Here is a 24,509-nt window from a genome sequence, read left to right on the forward strand (position 1 = left end):
TTTTCTCCCTTCCATCATCAAATGTAGCCATTTTCCCTCAGTGCAGGATATGCACTGACAGTGCTCTGAATGTGGCTCTATGTCCCCTAAATCTTTCTTTGTTACCTCACGTCTAGACAGAATGTGGGCTCTATCTAGCAGAAAGCACCTGGCTGTCACATTTGCATGCTGACATCTGACCCACACCTGTCTTCTGTTGCTACTCACAGCTGCCTTGTGGGTGGCTGTTTGAAATGGATCAAATCTAACCCATTGTCCACGTGAATGAGGAGGATTGGGGTTCACTGGGAAGTATAGTTTTGATGTTTCTGGTTTTACCTCCATGGCCCTGCCTGCTAGAAGAGCTATAAAGTTATTCTGACTTCCAGATGGACACAAGTCAATGCTCCTGACCACATGTCCTGCTACGGGGCTCGGGTCTGCCTCGTGGCAGGTGGACACTGCTGCTCCATTACTGCCAGGAGTCCTGGTGGTGCTTTGCGGCTGGCTGTCCAGAAGAGATGGCTGCTTTTATGAATGGCTTGCAACAGGGTTTCAAACTCTACTCAACTCACTGCGAGACATGGGGGAACATTTATGCTCCATAAGGATGTTCCCTATGTTGCATAATTAAACAGTGGCTACCATTCACTGACTATGAGCTAAACACTCTGCTAATTCCTCATTATAACCTAATTTCTCCAGCCCACCACTCTGAGTGAGGTATTTTTCTTATTCCCACTTTACCCAGAGAGCTAGAAAGAGGGAGAGCCAAGAAGTGAACCCAGCTCTGTCACTGCACAGAGCCACCCAGGCCCACTGCCTCTCTGGGTGCCTTATACATTCAGGGATCACACTCAGACAGCACCACAGCCCTACGGAGTCAGTGTTCTCTCCATTTCGCAAGGAGGCTAGACCCTCAGAGAGCAGGGGCCTTGCCGGCCATACAGCTGAGGCACAGTTAAGATTGGAACCCCAGTAGGGACAACACCAGAGCCCGTGCTGCCTCCACTTGATGTACACTGCCCACCTCTGCGGCAGAGACAGATGACAGAAGTAGGACAAATAAAATTACCAGACACTGAGGTTTGCTGTTCCTCATGTCAGGACAGGGTACGTGGTTGGTATCTTAGGGCCTCCTGATCAAATATGAGTTCTTTTGGTCCAAAAAAATCTGAGTTTTCACTCCAATTCTCTTTCAGTGGAAAAGCTCTCCCTTTAAGCCACAGGTGTCCTGGGGATGGAACTTTGGACCTGATGAGTGAAATATGGTAAATAAACCTGAGGTATATCAAATGCAAAGAATGGCTGGGGCGTTGGGCTGCCTAGGCTGCGTGACTCCTGTCTCAGAAACCGGGGAGTAGCCTGGCCCCATGTCCAGCGCTCTGACCCAGTGCTGGGCATTGAGCAATAGAGGTGAAGCTGGTCTAGTCCTTTCCTTCCAAGAGCATATTCCAGTAGGGGAAAGAGGTGTGTATGTTACATGTGTAACACAGAATAGCATAAGAAAGACCACAAAGGAAATAGGAATCAGGCACAAAAGGGCCCAGGCATGACAAAATTGGGGGAGGATAATGGGGACATTGTGAAGATGCCACATTCGGAGATGACTTTAATATCATCAGTGAGGTAGCTAGACATGGGCAAGTTATTTTCCCTCTCTGAGCCTCAGTTCCTCATCTTGAAAAGAGGAGTAACAGGCCTGTTGGTAGGATTGTTGTGGCAAATAAGTGAGATGGTAGCATTCATCAAATGCTTGGCATAGCGCTCACATGTTGTCAGTGTTCAGTAAATGGCACCTGCATCTTTAATAAAATTGTTAATAACTACAGCCAGGATCAGAGGACAGGTAGTTCCCCAATAGTCTTCAGCCTACTTGAAAAGGACTTCCTCCTCTGCAAGCTGGTTTGTGGCAAGGTTGAGAATGTTCTACAGCAATGTTCCAGCAGGGAGTTCTAGACACGTAGACTCCAGAGATTGTAAGGGAGAGGGGATATGGTCCATAAGGTACTTACTGTGTTTCAATGGAATTCATAGATTTGATTCTGTAAGGCTATGTTAACAAGTCCTTGAAAGAAGAAATCATGTCCTGTGCATGTTTGTGTTCCCTGTATTAGCATAGGACCAGGTACTTTTCAGTATATCAGCATATCCACAGTTGACCTCACAATCTCCCCTTTTGTCAAAACTGCTTATTTTCTGCATCTGACAGATTCAGCTTCTTAAACATTTCTCAAATCTTCTCTCCATGTCTCCCAAACACATCTAATCCAAGCTCTTGTTTCTCTCCTGCACTATTGCCAGCAGTCTCTGTACTCTGTACTCCAGCCCTTCTTCCTCATGCACCAGAGTGACCTTTCTAAAACATCAATTTAAGTATATTTTCCTCCTACTTAAAACCATTCCCTCAATGAACACATTTTTTTTAAAAAAACTTCTAAAGAGAGAAATCCTTCCATAACTCCCCAGTGCATATAAATTAGAGGTAAATTACTTTTGTTGGCTTTAGAATCAGATCTGTGTTTAAATTCTAGCTTTTTCACTTTCTAGCTGCCTGTAATCTTGGTCAAAATTACTTAAACTCTCTGAGCCTTAGTTTCCTCATAAGGTGGTTGTGGGAATTGAGTGCAATGTATATAACATATGTAAAATATATATCCTGTTAGTGTTATAGATGGTAGTTAGTGGTGGTGACTTATGAACACAAGTGATGATTAGTGCATGGCATTCAAGGCCCACCTTCATGATATGATCCTCCTGTTTTTCTCCCATTGCCTTAGCTCTTTCCCCTCCCAGCTTCAAACCCTATATTGTAGGTGTCTGAAACTGTTAGCAGTTCTCTGAAGCTTGCATGTTATTTCCTAACTTTGTACTTTGCCTAGAGTTTCTTTGCCCCAAATATCATTCCCCACCTGTCAATGTCGTACTCATTCTTCAAGATTTACTCTAAACATTAGGCTATAAAAACCTTCCCTAACCTCTCTATGTAAATGTGATCAGATCTTTCCCAATGTCCTCCAGCCTCTTGTATTGCGTGTAGAATTAGTTATACTTATCATCCAGCAGTATAATTTATTACACATTTCTGGCTTTCCCTTTAATTGCGAGTTCTTCGAGGGCAAGAATCAAGCTTTATTCATCTTTGTTTCCCAGGACTGTAGCAGCCACTGAATAGATAGATGGAAGGATGGAAGGGACATATGGATTGGGTTATTTTGGTAGATGAAATCTTGCAAAACATGGCATCCATGCTGAAAATTTTATTAAAAGAGGCCTTTGTTCCGCTTCTAGCCATGATAGAATAATTGGAACTGAATTTATCTTCCTGCCATTAACAACTAAAACACTGGACAAATAAGAAAAAAAAAACTGTTTTTACATATTAGGTAACAGGCAGTATAGGACTGTGATCCCTGAGAGAAAGGAAGCAAGTGAGATGAGGCCTCAATCCCCCTGGCTTTTTGCCTTGAGGCATTTTCTGGACCCTGGTGCCAGGAGGGTATACCCAGCAAAGCACAATGGTCTTGCCAAATCGAGGGGTTAGAGATCTGAGTTTGAATTGAGGGGTTGGAGAAGTAGTTTAAGTTTGTGGGTCAGACAGGTAGGATCTGGTCATCAAAAGAGTTCTAGAAGTCTGAATTAGGTTCTTTGACTAATCTGTTGAAAATTGATATGCTCACATGTAGGGTAGATTTCACATAGACCAGGAATCATTCAAGCTGTGACCAGCCAGATTAAGGAGATCTTGTTGTTCATTCAGGACAATCATTAGAGACTATGCCTTGGTGGTAGTCTAAACTAGCTCTAGTGTAAAGATGATTTTAGTCCTGCCCTAACAAAGCTTAAAATCAAGCCTTGAGGAGAATAAGAGAGGGCTTCAGGGATGCTAATAATTTGATGGCTTTTGATCTGAGCACCTGTTACAGTAACATGGGAAAAAATTCATCAAGGTGAACACCAGTGATGTGCATACATCTGTGTATGTTAAGCTTCAATAAAAAGTTTTAAAGAAAACTATGTATTTAAAAAAAATGTCCTTGAAATCATCAACCTGATGTGCAAGAAATTTAACCTCCTGTCAAAATAAACTTAAATGCTTGTTAAAAGAAGACAACAAAGTCCAGCGACATAATATTCACAGTATCTAGCATGCTATCAAAAAGTACTGCTGTTGAGAACCAGGAAAATGTAACCCATAACCAAGAGGAAAAGTAGTCAATAGAAACAAACTCAGAAATCACAGATATAGTAGAATTAGCAAAGACCTTAAGATAGATATTATAAATATGCTCATGAATTAAAGGAAGACCTGAATTAAATGAGAGAAATAGAAGATATAACCGAAAAATAAAAGGGAACATTTAGTGGCAAAAACTGTAATACCAGGAATGAAATTCCCACTAATAGGATTGAAAGCATTTTAGACACCACAGCATAAAAGATCAATGAAATTGAAAACATAGCAATAGAAACTATCCAACGTGAGGCAAGGAAAGGAAAAAGACTGGAAGAGGTTAGCAGAATCTCAAGCGCCCACAGCACAATATCAAGAGGACTAACATACATGTAATTGGAGTACTAAAAGGGGAGGAAGGTGGGGAAAGACAGAAAAAACTTTTTAAAGAGATTATAACCAATTTTTTTTGCAATTTTGATGAAAATAATAAAGTCAGTGAACCTCAAGCATAATAGACCCAAACAAAATCACATGAAGGCCCCTCATGATAGTTACTCAAAACCAGTGATAAAAAGAAAAGTTTAAAATCAGCTACAGAAAAAAGACACATTATATAAAAAAAAGGTAATGACAGAAGACTTCTTGTAAGAAACTACATACACTGCAAGATAATGGAATGGCATTTTTTTTATATGCACGCCTATGTTTAATGCCAATTATTATTATTTTAATTTTTTATTTTGATATCATTAATGTACAATTACTTGAACATTATGTTACTAGACTCCCCTCATTATCAAGTCCCCCCCCACATACCCCATTATAGTCACTGTCCATCAGCGTAGTAAGATGCTGCAGAATCACTCCTTGTCTTCTCTGGGTTGCACAGCCTTCCCAATGCCCCCCACACACTATACATGCTAATCGTAAGGCCCTCTTTCTTTTTCCCCACCCTTATCCCTCCCTTCCCACCCATCCTCCCCAGTCCCTTTCCCTTTGGTAACTGTTAGTCCATTCTTGGGTTCTGTGAGTCTGCTGCTGTTTTGTTCCTTCAGTTTTTCTTTGTTCTTATACTCCACAGATGAGTGAAATCATTTGGTACTTGTCTTTCTCCGCCTGGCTTATTTCACTGAGCATAATACCCTCTAGCTCCATCCATGTTGTTGCAAATGGTAGGATTTGTTTTCTTCTTATGGCTGAATAGTATTCCATTGTGTATATGTACCACCTCTTCTTTATCCATTCATCTACTGATGGACACTTAGGTTGCTTCCATTTCTTGGCTATTGTAAATAGTGCTGTGATAAACATAGGGGTGCATATGTCTTTTTCAAACTGGGCTGCTGCATTCTTAGGGTAAATTCCTAAGAGTGGAATTTCTGGGTCAAATGGTATTTCTATTTTGAGTTTTTTGAGGAACCTCCATACTGCTTTCCACAATGGTTGAACTAGTTTACATCCCCACCAGCAGTGTAGGAGGGTTCCCCTTTCTCCACATCCTCGCCAACATTTGTTGTTTGTCTTTTGAATGTTGGCCATCCTAACTGATGTGAGGTGATGTCTCATTATGATTTTAATTTGCATTTCTCTGATGATTAGCAATGTGGAGCATGTTTTCATGTGCCTGTTGGCCATCTGAATTTCTTCTTTGGAGAACTGTGTGTTCAGCTCCTCTGCCCATTTTTTAATTGGCTTATTTGGTTTTTGTTTGTTGAGGTGCATGAGCTCTTTATATAATTTGGATGTCAACCCCTTCTCAGACACGTCATTTATGAATATATCCTCCCATAGTGTACAATGTCTTTTTGTTCTACTGATGGTATCCTTTGCTGTACAGAAGCTTTTTAGTTTGATATTATAGTCCCACTTGTTCATTTTTGCTTTTGTTTCCCTTGCGCGGGGAGATATGTTCATGAAGAAGTTCCTCATGTTTATGTCCAAGAGATGTTTGCCTATGTTTTTTTCTAAGAGTTTTATGGTTTCATGACTTACATTCAGGTCTTTGATCCATTTTGAATTTACTTTTGTGTATGGGATTAGACAGTAATCCAGTTTCATTCTCTCACGTGTAGCTGTCCAGTTTTGCCAACACCAGCTGTTGAAGAGGCTGTCATTTCTCCATTGTATATCCATGGCTCCTTTATCATATATTAATTGACCATATATGCTTGAGTTCATATCTGGACTCTGTATTCTGTTCTGCTGGTCTATGGGTCTGTTCTTGTGCCAGTACGAAATTGTCTTGATTACTGTGGCTTTGTAGTGGAGCTTGAAGTCAGGGAGCATAATTCCTCCTGCTTTATTCTTCCTTCTCAGGATTGCTTTGGCTATTCAGGGTCTTTTGTCATTCCATATGAATTTTAGAACTCTTTGCTCTAGTTCATTGAAGAATGCTGTAGGTATTTTGATAGGGATTGCTTTGAATCTGTAGGTTGCTTTAAGCAGGATGGCCATTTTGACAATATTAATTCTTCCTAGCCAAGGGCATGGGATGAATTTCCATTTATTAGTGTCCTCTTTAATTTCTCTTAAGAGTGTCCTGTAGTTTTCAGGGTGTAGGTCTTTCACTTCCTTGGTTAGGTTTACTCCTAAGTATTTTATTCTTCTTGATGTGATGGTGAATGTAATTGTTTTCCTGATTTCTCTTTCTGCTAGTTCATCATTAGTGCATAGGAATGCAACAGATTTCTGTGTATCAATTTTGTATCCCACAACTTTGCTGAATTCAGATATTAGATCTAGTAGTTTTGGAGTAGATTCTTTAGGGATTTGTATGTACAACATCATGTCATCTGCAAACAGGGACAGTTTGACTTCTTCCTTGCCTATCTGGATGCCTTTTATTTCTTTGTGTTGTCTGATTGCCATGGCTAGGACCTCCAGAACTATGATGAATAAAAGTGGGGAGAATGGGCATCCTTGTCTTGTTCCCGATCTTAAAGGAATAGCTTTCAGCTTCTCGCTGTTAAGTATAATGTTGGCTGTGGGTTTGTCATATATGGCCTTTATTATGTTGAGTTACTTGCCCTCTATACCCATTTTGTTGAGAGTTTTTATCATGAATGGATGTTGAATTTTGTCAAATGCTTTTTCAGCATCTGTGGAGATGATCATGTGGTTTTTTTGACCTTCTTTTTGTTGATGTAGTGGATGATGTTGATGGATTTTCAAATGTTGTACCATCCTTGCATCCCTGGGATGAATCCCACTTGATCATGATGGATGGTCTTTCTGATGTATTTTTTAATTCGGTTTGCTAATATTTTGTTGAGTATTTTTGCATCTATGTTCATCAGGGATATTGGTCTTTAATTTTCTTTTTTTGTGGTGTCTTTGCCGGCTTTTGGTATTAGAGTGATGTTGGCCTTGTAGAATGAGTTTGGGAGTATTCCCTCCTCTTCTACTTTTTGGAAAACTTTAAGGAGGTTGGGTATTAGGTCTTCACTAAATGTTTGATAAAATTCCTCAGTGAAACCATATGGTCCAGGGGTTTTGTTCTTAGGTAGTTTTTCGATTACCAATTCAATTTCTTTGCTGGTAATCGGTCTATGCAGATTGTCTGTTTCTTCCTGGGTCAGCCTTGGAAGGTTGTATTTTTCTAGAAAGTTGTCCATTTCTTCTAAGTTATCCAGTTTGTTACTATATAATTTTTCATAGTATTCTCTTATAATTCTTTGTATTTCTGTGGTGTCTGTAGTGATTTTTCCTTTCTGATTTCTGATTCTGTTTATGTGTGTAGACTCTCTTTTTTTCTTGGTAAGTCTGGCTAGGGGGTTATCTATTTTGTTTATTTTCTCAAAGTACCGGCTTCTGCTTTCATTAATTCTTTCTATTGTTTTATTCTTCTCAATTTTATTTATTTCTGCTTTCTTCTTTATTATGTCCCTCCTTCTACTGACTTTGGGCCTCATTTGTTCTTCCTTTTCTAGTTTCATTAATTGTGAGTTTAGACTGTTCATTTGGAATTGTTCTTTTTTCCTGAGGTAGGCCTGTATTACAATATATTTCCCTTTTAGCACAGCCTTCGCTGCGTCCCACAGATTTTGTATTGTTGAATCATTGTTGTCATTTGTCTCCATATATTGCTTGATCTCTGTTTTTATTTGTTCATTGATCCATTGATTATTTAGGAGTATATTATTAAGCCTCCATGTGTTTGTGGGCTTTTTCATTTTCTTTGTGTAATTTATTTCTAGTTTCATACTTTTGTGATCTGAGAAGCTGGTTGGTACAATTTCAATCTTTTTGAATTTACTCAGGTTTTCTTTTGTGGCCTAGTATATGATCTATACTTGAAAATGTTCCATGTGCACTTGAGAAGAATGTGTATCCTGTTGCTTTTAGATGGAGTGTTCTGTAGATGTCCATTAGGTCCATCTGTTCGTTGCCTCTGTCTCTTTACTTATTTTCTGTCTGGTTGATCTGTCCTTTGGAGTGAGTGGTGTGGTGAAGTATCCTAAAATGAATGCAATGCACTCTATTTCCCCCTTTAATTCTGTTTCAAATATATAGGTGATCCTATGTTGGGTGAATAGATATTTATAACAGTTATATCCTCTTGTTGGACTGACCCCTTTTATCATTATGTAATGTCCTTCTTTGTCTCTTGTTACTTTCTTTGTTTTGAAGTCTATTTTGTCTGATACAAGTACTGCAACTTCTGCCTTTTTCTCCCTGTGAGTTGCATGAAATATCTTTTTCCATCCCTTTACTTTCAGTCTGTGTATGTCTTTATGTTCGAAGTGAGTCTCTTGTAGGCAGCATATAGAGGGGTCTTGTTTTTTATCCATTCAGTGACTCTGTGTCTTTTGATTGGTGCATTCAGACCATTTACATTTAGGGTGATTATTGATAGGTATGTATGTATTGCCATTGCAGGCTTTAGATTTGTGGTTACCAAAGGTTCAAGGGTAATTAATTCCCTTACTATCTAACATAACAGTCTAATTTAACTCACTTTTTGTGCTATTACAAACCCAACCTAAAGGTTCTTTTTTTTTTTCCCTCCTTTTTCTTCCTCCTCCATTCTTTGTATGTTATGAGTCATATTCTGTACTCTTTGTCTATCCCTTGGGTGACATCTATTTAGCTTTAGGAACACTTCCATCTATAGGAGTCACTCCAAAATGCACTGTAGAGGTGGTTTTTGGGAGGTAAATTCTCTTGTTTTTCTTATCTGAAAATTGTTTATCCCTCCTTCAAATTTAAATGATAACCTTGCCGTGTATCATATTCTTGGTTCAAGGCACTTCTGCTTCTTGGCATTAAATACATCATGCCACTCCCTTCTGGCCTGTAAGGTTTCTGTTGAGAAGTCTGATGATAGCCTGATGGGTTTTCCTTTATATGTGTCATTTTTCTCTCTCTAGCTGCTTTTAAAAGTCTGTCTTTATCCTTGATCTTTACCATTTTAATTATTATATGTCTTGATGTTGTCTTCCTTGGGTCCCTTGTGTTGGGAGATTTGTACATCTCCTTGGCTTCAGAGACTATGTCCTTCCCCAGATTGGGGAACTTTTCAGAAATTACCTCCTCAATGACACTTTCTATCCTTTTTTCTCTCTCTTCTTCTTCTAGTACCCCTATAATACGAATATTGTTCCGTTTGGATTCATTACACAGTTCTCTCCATATCCTTTCATTCTTAGAGATTCTTTTTTCTCCTTGTGCCTTAGCTTCTTTGTATTCGTCTTCTCTCATTTCTATTTCATTTACCGTCTCTTCTACTACATCTAATCTGCTTTTAAATGCCTCCATTGTATGTTTCATTTCAGATATGGCATTTCTTAATGATTGAATTTCCAATTTAAATTCCTTCCTGAGTTCTTGAATATTTTCCTCCATGAGCATGTTTATGATTTTTATTTTGAACTCTCTTTCAGGCAGATTGGTGAGTTCAGTTTCATTTGGGTCTTTTTCTGGAGTTTGTGAGATTTTGGTCTGAACCATGTTCTTTTGACATTCCGTATTTCTGTGTGGTGACCACCAGTGCCTAGAAGCTCCAGTCTCTGGAGCTGCTCAGCCCCTAGAGTGAGTTTGGGGATCATTGGGGAGGGAAGGTGGTGCCTGGGGGAGGAAAGATCTGTTACCTGATTCCCGTCCATGGTGCCTGTCTCCAGTGTCAAAGCCAGTGGGCCGAGTACACAGGTGTAAGCCTCTGTGCTTGGTGTCTCTAGCTGTTGTAGGCAGGGCCTCCTTCTTGCTGGCCTGATGCCAGCGCAGTGATTGCTGGTTTGCGAACCGGTGCCGGCAGGCTAGGAGGAAGGCGCAGCAGGCTGCATGTCACGGTGGGGTACCTCGGAGCTGAGTAAGCAGCCAGGGGGATGGTGCTCCTGAAGCTCCTCAAAGTTCCCAACCAGCTGGGCAGAGTGCACCCAGACAACCTTGTCCAGCTCTCCCCTCCCCCGTGAAGCAAACTCCATGGAAACCCTGCCCCTTCAGCAGCCCTCTGGCTGCTAGGAAGCCTCTCAGACCACCTACCTTTCCTCTGACACAGAGCGGCGGGATGTGGCTCCCCTCCTTCACAAATGGCCAGAATCTGTCCCTCAAGCACTCCACCGGTCTGAGCTTCCCAACATCTAGAGCATCACACAGTGTAGATTTCTGCTCCAAAGCAGACCTCCAGGGCTGGGTGTTCAGCAGGCCCAGGCTTCTATCCCCTCCCTGCTCCGTTTCTCTTCCTCCAGTGGGTAAGCTGGGGTGGGGCAAGGGCTTGGATCCCGCCTGGTTAAGACTTTTGTAGGTTACCCTGTTTTGTGAGGTCTGTGTGCAGTCTGGTTCAGCCTTCTTTCTTGTTGTTTTAGGGTTAGTTGTATCAGTTAACTACATTTTCATACTATCTGTGGTTTGGGGAGGAATTCTCCGTCTCACCTCTCATGCCGCCATCTTGAATGTCTTGGAATCGCATTTTTAAAGTAATGAAGGAAAATTTTGTCAGTGTAGAAATCTGTATCCAGTAAAAATATCCTTCAAAAATGAAGGTAAAATTGAGGCTCCTTCAGACAAATGAAAGCAAGAGAAATCATTCTCAGTAGACCTGCAGTACAAGAAATGTTAAAGGATGTTCTTCGTACAGAAGGAAAATGATACCAATGGAAAACTTGGACAGTAAGATGTGATGAATACCAGAAATAGTAACTTTGTGGGTAAATGTAAGACCCTTTTTTCATTTTTAATTTCTATAAAAGGTAATTGACTTTTTGAAGAAACAATGCCAATGTATTGTGTGTTATACATAAAAGTAAAATGTGTGACAGCAGTAGCACAAAGGATAGGGTGGGAGTGGAGAATGGAAGTATATTGTTTAAAGTTTCTTAAATTATATGTAAACTGGTATAACTTTGAAGGTAGACTATTCAGTTAAAGTTATATATTGTAGACCTTTAGAGGAGCCACTAAGGAGAAATACATGGCAAAGGAATATAGTGAATAAGCCAGTATTGAAGTTCCTAAAGATTCTGGAGGGAAAGGGGTAAAAGAATCAAACACAGATGGAAATAGAAAAGTAAGCAAGATAATAGATTTACCCAACTAAATGGATTACTACATTAAATGTACTTCACCTAAATATTCCGATTAAAGGAGATTAATAAATTATATAAAAAAATAAAAGCCCAATTACATGCTGCCTAGAAGAATTCCCCTTTAAATATAGTTAGGCAGATGAAAGGATGGAAAAGATATACCATGTAAACACTAATCAAAAGAGAGTAGATAGGGGATAAGAGGCAAATCTTGCTTATAGAAGAATTCCAAATAATCTCTGTAGATACTCTGCTCTCTAGGAAAAGGAAATTAACCCCGCCCCCAACTGCCCCACCTACAGTACGCACACACTTGAGTGTAGTAGGCTGGACTTAGTGACTCACTTAGAAAAAAGTAGACTATGTAAAGGGTAAAAGAGTAACTTTAGTGAAGAAATGGCAGACCCTACTTTACCCAAGTGATCGTTTAACATCACCAGTGATGCTATATGAATGTCATGTAACCCTGATACGATGTAATGAGAAAGATACATCACATGTTTGGTATTCTTTCTAAAATCCCAGTCAAATCATGGCAGAACTTAAGATAAACCCAAAATGAGGGACATTTTATAAAATACATGGCCAGTACTTCTCAAACTGTCATGGTCATAAAAAACATAGGAAAGACTGAGCCATTGTGACAGACCAGAAGAGACTAAAGAGACATAACAACTAAATGCAATGGAGAATTCAGGGTTGGATCCTGGGATAGAAAAGAGACATTAATGGAAACACTGAAGCTTGGAGTTTAGTCGGTAATAATATAGCGATACTGGTTTCTTAATTTTGACAGATATACTGTGGTCATTAGTTATATTAGGGAAAACTGAAACTGGGTGAGGAGTATATGAGTACTCATTGTACTATCCCTGCAACCTTTCTGTAAATCTAAAAATATCCCCAATAAAAAGCATAGTTTAAAAAAAGAAATAAAGAGAATATTATGAATAACCTATGCTTCTAAGTTTGATAAATTAGATAAAATGATCAGTCTTTGAAATACATAAAATATAGAAAGTATTTCAAAAAGAAATAGAAAAATAGCAATGATTCTATTAAAGAAATTTGAATTTGTAACTAAAATTTTCCCACAGAGAAAACTCCAGATAGCCTCAATAATTAATTCGATCATACATTTAAGGAACAACTAAAATGCTATTACACTAACTTTTTCAGAAAATAGAGGGGAAAGGAATGCCTTCCACCTTACTTTATGAGGTCAGCATTATCCTGACATGAAAACCAAACAAAGAATTTACAAGAAAACTGTTGGCCAATATACTTCATAAACATAGATGTAAAAATCTTTAACAAAAGATTAGCAAATTGAATGCAGAATATATAAAAAAGGCTAATATATCATTATCAAATGAATACAGTTTGGCTAAATATTTGAAAATCAGTCAACGTATTTTATCATCAGCAGACTGAAACAAAGAAAACATATCAAAACATGTAAAAGAAATATTTTAGTGTTCAAAATAAAAGTCTTAGCAAACTAGTTATCCTCACTGTAATAAAGAGCATCTAGGAAAAATCTCAGCTAAATTATACTTAATGGTGAAAGACTGAAAGCTCTCCCCCTAAGAATGTGAACAAAAAAATAGTCTGTTCCTCCTGTTTCTTTCTATTCAGCATTGTACTGGAGGTTCTAACCAGTTCACTTAAGACAAGGAAATGAAATAAAATCCCTAAAGATTATAAAGTAGGAAGCAAACTTGTCATTATTCAGACAACATGATCACATATGTGGAAAATCCTAGAGTCCCAGAAATTTAGCAAGGGTGCAAGATAAGGTCAGTATACAAAAATCAAATGTATTTCTATATACTCGTAAATGAGCAATAGAAAAATGAAAATTTTGAAGTATTTAAAATAGCATACAGAACACAAAATACTTAGAAATAAATTTAACAAAATATGTGCAAGATTTATATTCTAAAAGCTATAAAATATTTCAGAGAAAAATGTAAAAGACCAAAGCAAATGGCAAGATATTCCATGTTTTGGATTGGAAGACAATATTTTAAAGATGTTAACTTTCCCTAAATTGACCTATAGATTCACTGTAACCCCAACCCAAATTCCAGATGGCTTTAAAAAGAAAAAAAAAACCTTGATGAGCTGATTCTAAAATGTATATGAATATGCAAAAGATCTAGAATAGCCAAAACAATATTGAAAAAAAACCAAGTTGTAGGACTTGCATTAGCTACTTTCAAAACTTACTATAAAGTTATAGTAAATGTAGATAGACAATATAGGCAGACATATAGTTCCATAAAACAGAATAAATAGCTCAGAATTAGATCTATACATTGATCAATTGATCTCCAGGAAATATGCCAACGTAATTTAATAGAGAAAGGTTAGTTTTGTTTTTTGTTTTCAACAAATGCTACTGTACCAACTGGATATCTGTGTGAGAAGAAATGAATCTTTTTTTACTTTATACAAATTTTAGCTCAAAATGAATTGTAGATTTAAACATAGAAGCGAAAATTATAAAACAAATAGAAGAAAATATAGGAGAAAAATCTTCATGAACTTGGGGTAGGCAAAGATATCTTGGATAAGACACAAAAAGCACACCATAAAAGAAAAGTGATAAACTGAACCACATAAAAGGTAAAAATGTATCCTCTTTAAAAGATACTGAAAAAATGAAGAGGGAAGCCATAGACTGAAGGAAAAAATTCTCAGTACTTATCTGAAAAAAAGACTTATCTAGATGTGTAAAGAACTCTTAAACTTAATAATAAGAAGATAGCCCAATTAAAAAGTGGACACAAGACTTCAAGACACTTAACAATAAAGGATATTCAATCGCACATGAAAAGACGCTCGATGAGGGAGCAAATTAATACCGCAGTGAGGACACTGCCATGTACCCATTGGTATGGCTAAAATAAAAAGAGTGCATTTCTTATAAAAGTCTCTTAAGCATGTTTATTACATGTCCAGGCAATCGCACTTCCAGCTATTTTCCCAGGAAAATGAAAACCTATGTACACACAAACACATGCATGTGAATGTTTTTAGCAGCTTTATTCATATCGCCAAAAATGGGACACAACCCAAATGTCCTTCAACTGGTGAATGTGTAAACAAACATATGCCCATAAAATGGAATACTACTTGGCAATAAAGGGGAACTAACTAGTGATCTATCCAGTAACAAAGATGAATCTTAAGTATATTATGCTCAGAAAAAGAAACCAGATAGAAGAGAATATGCCACATGATTACATTTATATAAAGTTCTAAAAGAGAGAAAACAAGTTTTTAGGAGATGAAGGAAGGTCAGTAGTTGCCTTGGGCTGGGATGGAGAGGGCCAGGGCTGACTGAGAAGGACGCCAAGGAACATTGGGTTGAAGAAAATGATCTGTTTCTTGATTGTGGGGTGGTTATGCAGGTGTATACATTTGTCAGAACTGACCCAACTGTACTCTCTAAATGTATGTATTTTATTTTTGTATCAGTCATGACTTAAGTTAATTTTTAATAAGAGGACTTGGAAATTAGTTTTAAAAAGAGGTTCCAATATTGAGTACTTTTTGGAGGAGTTTTGCTGATATTCATGTTATTTATGAGGATGGGTAAAGGAGTAACTTTGGAGGCAGATTGACCCTGGCTTTCTACTACATTCCTAGACAATTTGGTCTCAAATTCTGTAATCTTACGTTAGTTACCTTTTTCTACCTTTAAAAAAATTGAGTTGGCAAGGTTAATGCCATTGTACTTTGCTGGGTTCCATGAGACTTGCAAAGGTATTGTTTTCACTAACAAGATCGTATTCCCTAGCTGTGGATTTTAGAGGAAGAATGGAATATGGCAAGAACAGTTCATCTTTATTGATCTGAAGGCCTGTTTACAGATTTCATGTTCATCTCAAGCCCATGTGGATGCTGAGAACAGAAATAAAATGTCTCCTCCCTCTGCAACTGTTTAAGCAAGCACTCTTATCTGTTCACTTCCTAAAATTTAAAGAACATCTCTTGTTTCTTCAAGAGCATTAAGTGTAAACTGCTTAGCCAATGGGTAGTTTGTAAGGCTTTTAAAAGGCTTGGTAAAAGGTATCTCAAACTCTTCCAGGCTTCCAGTGATATGGACATACCCTACTTTATGACTGGGGAACAAGATTTCCCATGGCTCAGTGGGGCCTTTTCTAATATTCTTTGGCCTGAACTGCATAGGCTTTTATGTACACACGTATATGTGAAAGCCTTAACTGTCCACTTACTCTCTCCTTTCTTTTATTTCATGTTTTCTATAACCTGATCAATGCTCTTTTAAAATATGCTTTCTTATATGATGGTATATATGATTGTGTGTGTGTGTTCCCTTTTAATCCAATAATTCTACTTTTAAGATTTTTTTTGGCAAATACTTCTAAATGGAGAAAGCCACCTAACCAGTTGTACCGATGTTGGAAGCAATCTTAATATGTAAAATTAGGGGGAATGATTAAGGTAATCTACCCTATGCTATTGAATAGAGTGATCTACAGCTTTTAAAAATGATGGTTATTGAAGAATGTGGGCAAGACATGCTAAGGGTACAATTTAGTGATAAAAGCAGAATATTAAATTATACATCTGCTATGACTATAATGAACAAAAACAGCCAGATATGCGGAAGTAAAAGAGTTTTAGAAGAACTCCCAATTGCCAACAGTAGTGTATTAGGATAGTAAAGTTATGAGTTGACACTTTCTTATTTTTCCAAAATTTCCGTGATGTGATTATTACTACTTTTATGATGGAAAAAACATCTTTCCTCCTCTCATCTGAAAAGCACTTGAATGTTTTGGCGTTTGGCTTCACGGCTTGTATGTCTTCTGGTATCTACCTGTCACCAGTATCCAAGTCATTCATCCCTCAGGCGTTGGAGGAATTGGCTGTAGGTCTCTGTGTTGTGCTGCACCACCCTCCATGCCAGCGTCCCCTTCACAACTTGTAAATTTCATGCAGGAAGGGAAGGAGCGTCGTGATCCAGTGGGCCTTGCCCCGAGTGTGTATGTGTATGATTTGTCAACAATCAAGTATTTTATAGAAGTTTATGGGGCTTCATTAAAGATGCTGGAGCAGGAGCACTGCGGGACATCAGAAGAGACCTCAGCAGTAAACCGCAACTCCGAGCTCCGGAATGCAGTGAATGTTTAAGAGACTTCCTTCCTTTCATTACTGAGTTTTACTTCACTTTTATACCAGTAAAGAGTTGTGTTTTATTGGTTGAAATTTCTTGATTCCGTTTCCCCAGGTCTGTTTAAAAGCTACATTTTATCTTTGAGGATGTTTGGCTCATGGTAGAGGAAATGCTGCCAGCGAATTCAATTAACTGGCAGAGCTCACAGATATTGTACACGGATTTCTTTTTTTTACTTATTTTTCACAACTGCTACATAAACACAGCTGGGTTTAATATTTGTCGTAACAAAGATTTAACTTGAATCATTTTACTCTGGGTAATTAATGCTTGGAATCTCGGCTGCTTTTTCATTCGTCCGTAATCCTCTGCATTTCTTTACTCTGGCTATCTAGATAATGAAGTGTGTTCCTCTAGGTCTTTGCCCTGCCTTAAAACTGCTTAATATTTGGCCGTTCCCACTAGAGAGCAGATGCTTTTCTTTGTAAGAATTGAATTTCTGTCAGCTCTTTTATGCATCATGTGTTTGGAACTGTAAGTGGATCAAGTTGTTCATCACAGCAGGGACACTGTGAAACACATCTATTATACACACTTCCCACCCCCCTTCCTGTTATTTTCTCCCCTGAGGAGGTGGAGATGCCTAGATCCCCTTGGGAGATATCTCACTCTGTGGATGTATCTATGTGATCCACCACGCATCTGGCCTGGCCACATCCCTAAGTATGGAAATCTATATCCATTCAGCTCAGAGTTGTTGCTGAGACAAATCATGCTTTTATCTTTATAAACACCAAGCACTTCATTAACTCCCAAATACACACCAAGTTTGGGTCACTAAGTAAACCCACTAGGCTTAGCATAATGAGTGACATTTCAGTAATTGATGCCCTGGAAAATGTTAATTGTGAGTCCATTATTCTTTTCTATGCTAAAATAATGGCTTGGGTAGTTTTGGCTTTGGAGCAGGGTTAGTGTGGAAGAATAGTCACCATCTATTAGGCTCTTACTGTGTGCCAGGCACTGTGCTAGAGGCTTTAAAAATCTTGACATTTCATCTACATAACAGTCCTGAAAAGGGGTGGGGGTACTTTACCCTCTTTTTTTAAGAGATGAAGAGAAGAGGCTAAGTAACTTGCCTAAAGACATCTAGTGAATAGCCAACAGCAGAGTCAGAAATTGAACTCAGGTCTGTGTGAACACAGAGTAAATCAACGTACTGTTGGGCATTAAACCCTCTTGCTCAGGATTTGCTAGACGTATCTGTTGGTTGATCCATCAATGCATTGGTTTATAACACTTGTTTATTTACATGTGCCATGGCACCATTTGAGTTGTCCCATCCACATCAAGACTCAAGCTTGTTGGCTTTTATGAACCTTTATATCCACCTAAATCTGAATTCCTGGTGTTGACTTAAATTCTCTACTGAGTTTTGCTTTTTTCATCAGCACTCAATGCAAATATAATCCAACTTCCTCAAGCAGTTTTCTCGCAGTTTTCATTTTGTGAATTTCAATCCCTAGATACAGTTTTGAGCTGACAGCTAAAAATTCCAAATCTAAGTAGTTTTTAGTTTGTCAACATAGCTTTGAAAGCAGAAGTCTTGAAGATGTTCCTGCTGTGATATGCTTATCTTTTGGTCCTCGGATAGTGGTGCTGAGGGCAAAAGTGCATATTTAATAGATGTCATTCCATTTGCAGGAGTCCTTATGGGACATTCACATGTCTGACTGAAATACCACTGATCTGTAGAAGTAATTATAGTTAAATGGGAAGGTGGCTTTTGCTCACAAAGATTAGTCTCTTGATAAACATTTTTAGTTATGATTAACTTTAGACTTCCTCCAAATACTTCTGTTAGAATTATGCATCAGTGTCCTGGTTTATTAGAAATAGAGCAACCCCTTTATTTTTGATTTTCAGTCCATTTTGTTGTGGAAAGATGTTGGCTTTTTTTTTTTAATTGGTGGAGGATATGTTGTAAAAAAATGTGTATAAGTTTCCTTTTCCAAGTGCCTGTTTTCTCAAAGGTAGTTTACTTTTATATTTTGTGTGTTGTGTTTGCAAGAGAATAGCTCTTGGTTTATTCATGTTGACAACTGAAAAGCCTTAGACCTAATTAAAAGAATTTCCACGAGCACCTTTACTGAACCATTTCATTACGCAGCACTGCACAGATTGCATTGTGAAACATGGTGATAGTTTAAATCTGACCTTTAAACCTAAACTGCCAGAAGTATGAGGGAGAAAACCCTTCTTTGAAAATGCAACCCAGATACATACATACATATATATATATATATATGTAGGGATACATGTGTGCACATATTTGGTTAGAAATAATCTTTTTATTGAATGACCACCTAATACAAATACACATTTACTTTGAGGTCTGGTCTTATAGCCTGGGCAGGATTTTCAGCTGCATTAAGAGTGAGAGAGAGAGAGAGAGTGTGTGTGTGTGGTGTTAAAGCTAAACTGTTTTGTAGGGAAAACAAAGACAGTTTTACTTCCTCTGGGCAAAAAAAATAGTGGAGGAAGGTGAGTATTACAAATAAATAGGAAAATGCAAAAGTCCTTGCTCCTGTATGTTTCAGTTTAAAATGTCCAGCAACTCTGATTAATCACACCAGGCTGGGCTGGAGTGCACTAGTGTGTGCAAACTCCTCCTGAGCTCTATTTGGCAGATAGCGGAAATGGGCCATTTTGTTTTAAAATTGTACCTCTTTACTCCAAGAATGTCATCCTAAAGACTTGGTAGTTTACTGTTAGGAGGCTCAGCAAAGCCATTATAGCATATATAGTGAAGTAGCCACTCACATAATGAAAATTGATCTTTTTGTCTAACGAAAGCTGCTTAGAATTGTAATGCCTACCTCTCACTTCCTGACTTCATACTTGCCATGAGATGTCAGGAAAGACAGAGGGAGCAGCAACCTGGGCCCCAGGGTCATAGCTCCAGCTTGGAGCTCCGTGTAACTAGCACAGTCCCCACTCCCCCATGGAGAACCAGAATCTTTGAAGGGAAAATGAGATGCAGAAGAAGCAGTTACAGCCAACTGAGGCCAAGGTACAAACATGTTCTCAAGAAAGAAACAGAAAAGTAAGGAATGAGAGGAAGCAATAATGGAGATACATTAACTTGGGGAAAAGACAAACCAGTGTCATGGACAAATCTAATCTGCGGGTCTAAGAAATCCCGGGCAGCAGCAAGAATTCATGGAATAGAACTAACTTTGGAGTGGCATTTGGTGTACCTAGCAGGGTGCTGGAAATACTAGTTCCTGTTTCTTTCTCATAATGAATTTCTGTTTTTCCCAGAAGCTATTACTGAGAAAGACAGTGGGGAGGGATTGCTTTACAGATGAAGACTTTTTGCTTCAAATTTGAGGCAAGAACTAACTAAAGCATCGGTAGGTACAGTATGCCATTTTTCATTGCCAATGTGGAAGTAACAGAGGGAACCAACGTATATGTGCCCCTGAGGATGGGAACACAAGGCAATAGTCCCTTCCCCCCTCTCCAGACCCAGATATTCCCCAGGAGATCCTGTAACAAAGCCTTGATATCTAATTCAGAAAAGGAAGAACCAATTTGCCTTAGTTCTCAAGAGCCATTTTTTTTTTTTAGTGAACAGTTAACTAGATTTTCTTTTTCTTGTTATTAAGGTATCATTGATATACACTCTTATGAAGATTTCACAAGAAAAACAATGTGGTTACTACATTCACCCTTATTATCGAGTCCTCCCCATACCCCATTGCAGTCACTGTCCATCAGTGTAGTAAGGTGCCACAGAGTTCCTTTTGTCAAGAACCATTTTTTAAAGAGAGAAAAAAAATGTGATTGTTATCCCTTCCAGCTGCTGCTGGGTGATATGTTTTAAAAATTTTTTCTTTTTTTTTCTGCAATTCTAACACAGAGCAGTTAATTCAAAAAGTGGGGCCCCTCCACAGGCTGAGTTGAGTTAGACTTTTAAAAGAACTGTCTCTCTACTTGAGGTGGCATGCTGGCTTTAAGGATGGCCATGGTCCCTGCCTTCTTAGAAAGTTCAGTGTAATAGTGTAATAGAAGAGATAGACACTGGATTGTTGCAGAATGTATCATTAAGTGTCTCTGAAAGAAAGGTATGAGAGACTATGACAGGAACCTTGGTCTAGTCTTAGGAAGTGATACCTGAACTGAGATCTGAAGGATGGGTAGTAGTTGATCAAGGGCCTTTTGTTGTCCAATATGGTAGTCACTACCCACATGTGGCTATTTAAATTGATTACTATGAAATAAAATATAAAATTAAGTTCCTCAGTCACCCTAACCACATTTCATGTGCTCGAGTATAGCTACCACGTTGGACAACACAAGTGATAGATTATTTGCAGAGGCCTATTGAACAGGGCTGAATTGTAGGTACCCGTGGTGAGAGCACTGCAGACATAGGAGTTGGCCTACCCCAAAGGTGGTGGGGTGTGAGGGAGGCCAGTGTGACCGAAGCCCTGAAGGTGTGGCTGAAACCATCCAGGGGATGCAGAGTCTTGAATATGAAAGAGGCTGAGCATATCACTCAGGGCCTTGCAGGCCAGGCAGGTCTTTATCCTCAGAGCAATGGGGAGGCTGCTGAAAAATCTTAAGGTGCCAGCACTATGGAAAGAGGTAGATAGAAGAGTCTTGGTGGATAGGTGAATAATGGGCCTTCCTTATTGTACCCTCACCCCCGCAATTGCACCCAAGTATAAACCTATGCTTGTGTGCTGATATGACTTGCAAGGGTTATCTTTACTCTAATGGGGAAGAAGATATGTAAACTGCTGGGTATACAAAAAGCTAAATAATAGGATGATGTGTGCAGTATGAGAGCCCCTTTGGAAGTAGTAACAAGCTAAGTCGTGGGTCATCTTGGGGAGCTTGAGTGTCAGCCCTCGGGGGCTGGGCCTGGTCACAGGCAGCTCTGTTCCCAGTACCTCTCCAGCATGGGGCCTGCGAAGATGAGGCATCAGGCAAAGGAACCGTCTAACGTGCTCTGAGAAAGACCTGTTTGTTTTCACAGAGGGAGTCACAGAAAGTCAGGCACTTTTTTTTTTAATTGAAGGGTTTGTTAAAGAGGTAAAGAGTAAAAGGCTTAGAGATGGTTTTGAGGCCTCTGAAACTGAGAAGACAATGTTAGAAACAGCTTGAGCCAAGCCCATAGAAAGCCTTGAATACTCTGCTAATGATGAACTTTTAGCACTATATAGCCACTGAAATTTTATTAGAGGGAGGGAGTAATATGATTTAACCTGTTGTTTTAAAAAGATAATTGAATGCAAAGGCTGGATTAGAACAGGAAGAAAATAGAAGGGCTACCAGTAGAAAGACTGTTGCAGTTGTCCAGGTACAAGATGAAGCCTGAACTAATAACAAAAAGCTTAGCACTCTGCTATGTCCATTATCCTTTTTACATCCATTATATTTTCATCCTCACAATGCGTACATGTTATAGATAACTCCTTTTACGGCAAAGGAAACTGAAGCTCACAAAGGTTAGAAAGTAGGGAAGCCAGATTTCCCATCTTAGATTTAGATTTATGTTATTCAAGGTGTGCATTCTACTACCTGAGGACTGCTTAGGGCTAGAGGAGCTGATGAAGCCTACCTTGACCAAGTAAAGCCTGAGCTGGGTGCAGGGGGGCGGGGCGGGGAATACTGCCCTTGTTACTGGATGTGCTGAATTTGCAGTGTTGTCTAAGACTGGTCTAGTTGTCCACTTTAACTCACTCAGCATCCAGAGGTTCACATTCCTTGTGATTTTGGGTGCATCTTAGCGATGTTCTTCCGCAGAAGGGGAATGGATGAGTATCAGTTCCTCCCCTAATCGTCCCAACCAAGATGAGTTTCTTCTAATGATCAATCACTGAAAAATTTCCTAGACTTTGCTCCAAGCAGGGAGGCTCAGCCCCTGGAAGTACCTTTCAGGATATCAAAACACTCGCTCATCTATTCTTTCATTGAGCAGAAAGTGCTGACTGCTTACACTGGGTTGGTCAGGCCCTGCTAGACGTTTAAGTCTAGCAAGAAAGGTGGCAGATATGGCAACTCACTGAAGAGTCCCCTGTGCAGTCTCAGGGGGCCCAGGCAGTATGTCATTAACCCTGTCTTAGGAGCCAGGGAAGGCTTCACAGGTGAGAGGACATCTGGAATCCTGCTTTTCCTTAACCCACAGCAATATTTAATTTGACTATTAAAGAAAAACATGTCATTTAAATTCTTTATTATAAAAGTAATATCTACTTTTTTATGAAGGATAATCAGAACAATCAAAAGTATATAAAATAGCAAGCAAAAGCATACCTGCCTGGTTAAAGCTTGGTATGTGGCAGTTCAGTTGTTACTACAAATGCAAACATACACATACATACTTTTTAAGTGGCTCATGCTATATATGTTGCTCTGCAACTCACATCCTGTGCTCCTCCCCCCTCGGCAGTATTTTGTGGATACCTTTTCATGGCAGGTCGTAGAGTACTGCTGTATTATGTTAGCAGCTATGCAATATTTCATTACAAGGATAAGATATAATTTACTTAACCAGGCCCATATCAATGGGCATGTGCATGGTCATTCAAAAGGTGAATAGATGCTCACAAGTAGGACAGGAAGGGACAACTCGATCTAAGTTGTTTTGCAAGTGTACAAACTAGAAAGTAGTGTACACTTCTAGGTATCAACTCAGTGTCAAATCAAGTGTACATTATGTGGGGCTAAGGGAAGTGAGGCCCATTGAGAAAAGACTTTTCTGATGACGTGGGTGGTTTCTCTGCAGCTGGTACTGGCCAAAGTTGGGGTATTGAAGGATTTTGATTAAACTGATCAAATCCATATGTTTCTGAGATTACTAGGAAAGCCCTGGGTGGATGGTATTAAGAGGAAACTTAAGGCAAGAGCCCGTTTAGGAAACTGCACCACTTATCTGGGCCAGGGAGGTTGGTTGGAGCTTAACAGCTCAAGGCCAAGGTCATGGGCATAAGAAAAGAGGGCGGATTCAGGACTTATTTGGGGTGGTGTTGTTAAGATGTGCAAAATGATTGTGGGAAGGAAGGAGGAGTATGGAATCCAACATGCAAATCTGGCCTGGGAGACTGGCTGGGTGAAGCTGCAGCAGCCAAGATGGGACTCGGAAAGAAGGAGAGGAGCTTTAGAGAGAAGCTGGCGAATTCAGCCTTTCTTTCCCTTACCTTTCCTTTCTGTCTTCCTCCTGATAACCTCATGAAATCATCCTTATTGGCCTTTCTGTCACCCCCAAATTATGCCTGATGAACCCCAATGTTAAATGATTCGACCAGCACTCCCAGGAGTACTCAAGTTCAGTTTTAGGTTAGATGTATGACTGTGGGTTATTTAAGCCTTAGATTTTCTCCCCTCACTTTTATTAAAAGGAAAAAATGCTATCCCCAGTTACCAGATACGCATATTCTTGAAGTTTCAAAGTTTGAAGCGCTGACAAAGGCTTCTCTGTGTGGCCAGGTGAGGAGGGTCTTCAGAAGTCTTGGCTAGGTGGTCGCAGGGGCACCAAAAGCCCAGGACCACTTGACCGGTTTCATAGCGGCTGGGATGGGCAGGAAGGCATACACTCGGATATTTGCTCAGTTACAATCAGCAAGGACTTCTTTGTGTAAAATGGTAATGAGGCCATTAGGGGAGG

At 39.2% G+C, this 24,509-nt stretch overlaps 1 protein-coding gene across 12 annotated transcripts in view; it reads left to right on the forward strand.

Moving 5' to 3' along the window:
- The window catches only part of DENND1A (DENN domain containing 1A), a 538,445-nt gene that overhangs the window by 366,007 nt on the left and 147,929 nt on the right, over positions 1-24,509 (forward strand). The gene's annotated exons all lie outside the window — the stretch shown is intronic.

Source organism: Manis javanica, chromosome 2, assembly GCF_040802235.1.
Source record: "Manis javanica isolate MJ-LG chromosome 2, MJ_LKY, whole genome shotgun sequence".
In the NCBI taxonomy this organism is placed as follows: Eukaryota; Metazoa; Chordata; class Mammalia; order Pholidota; family Manidae; genus Manis; species Manis javanica.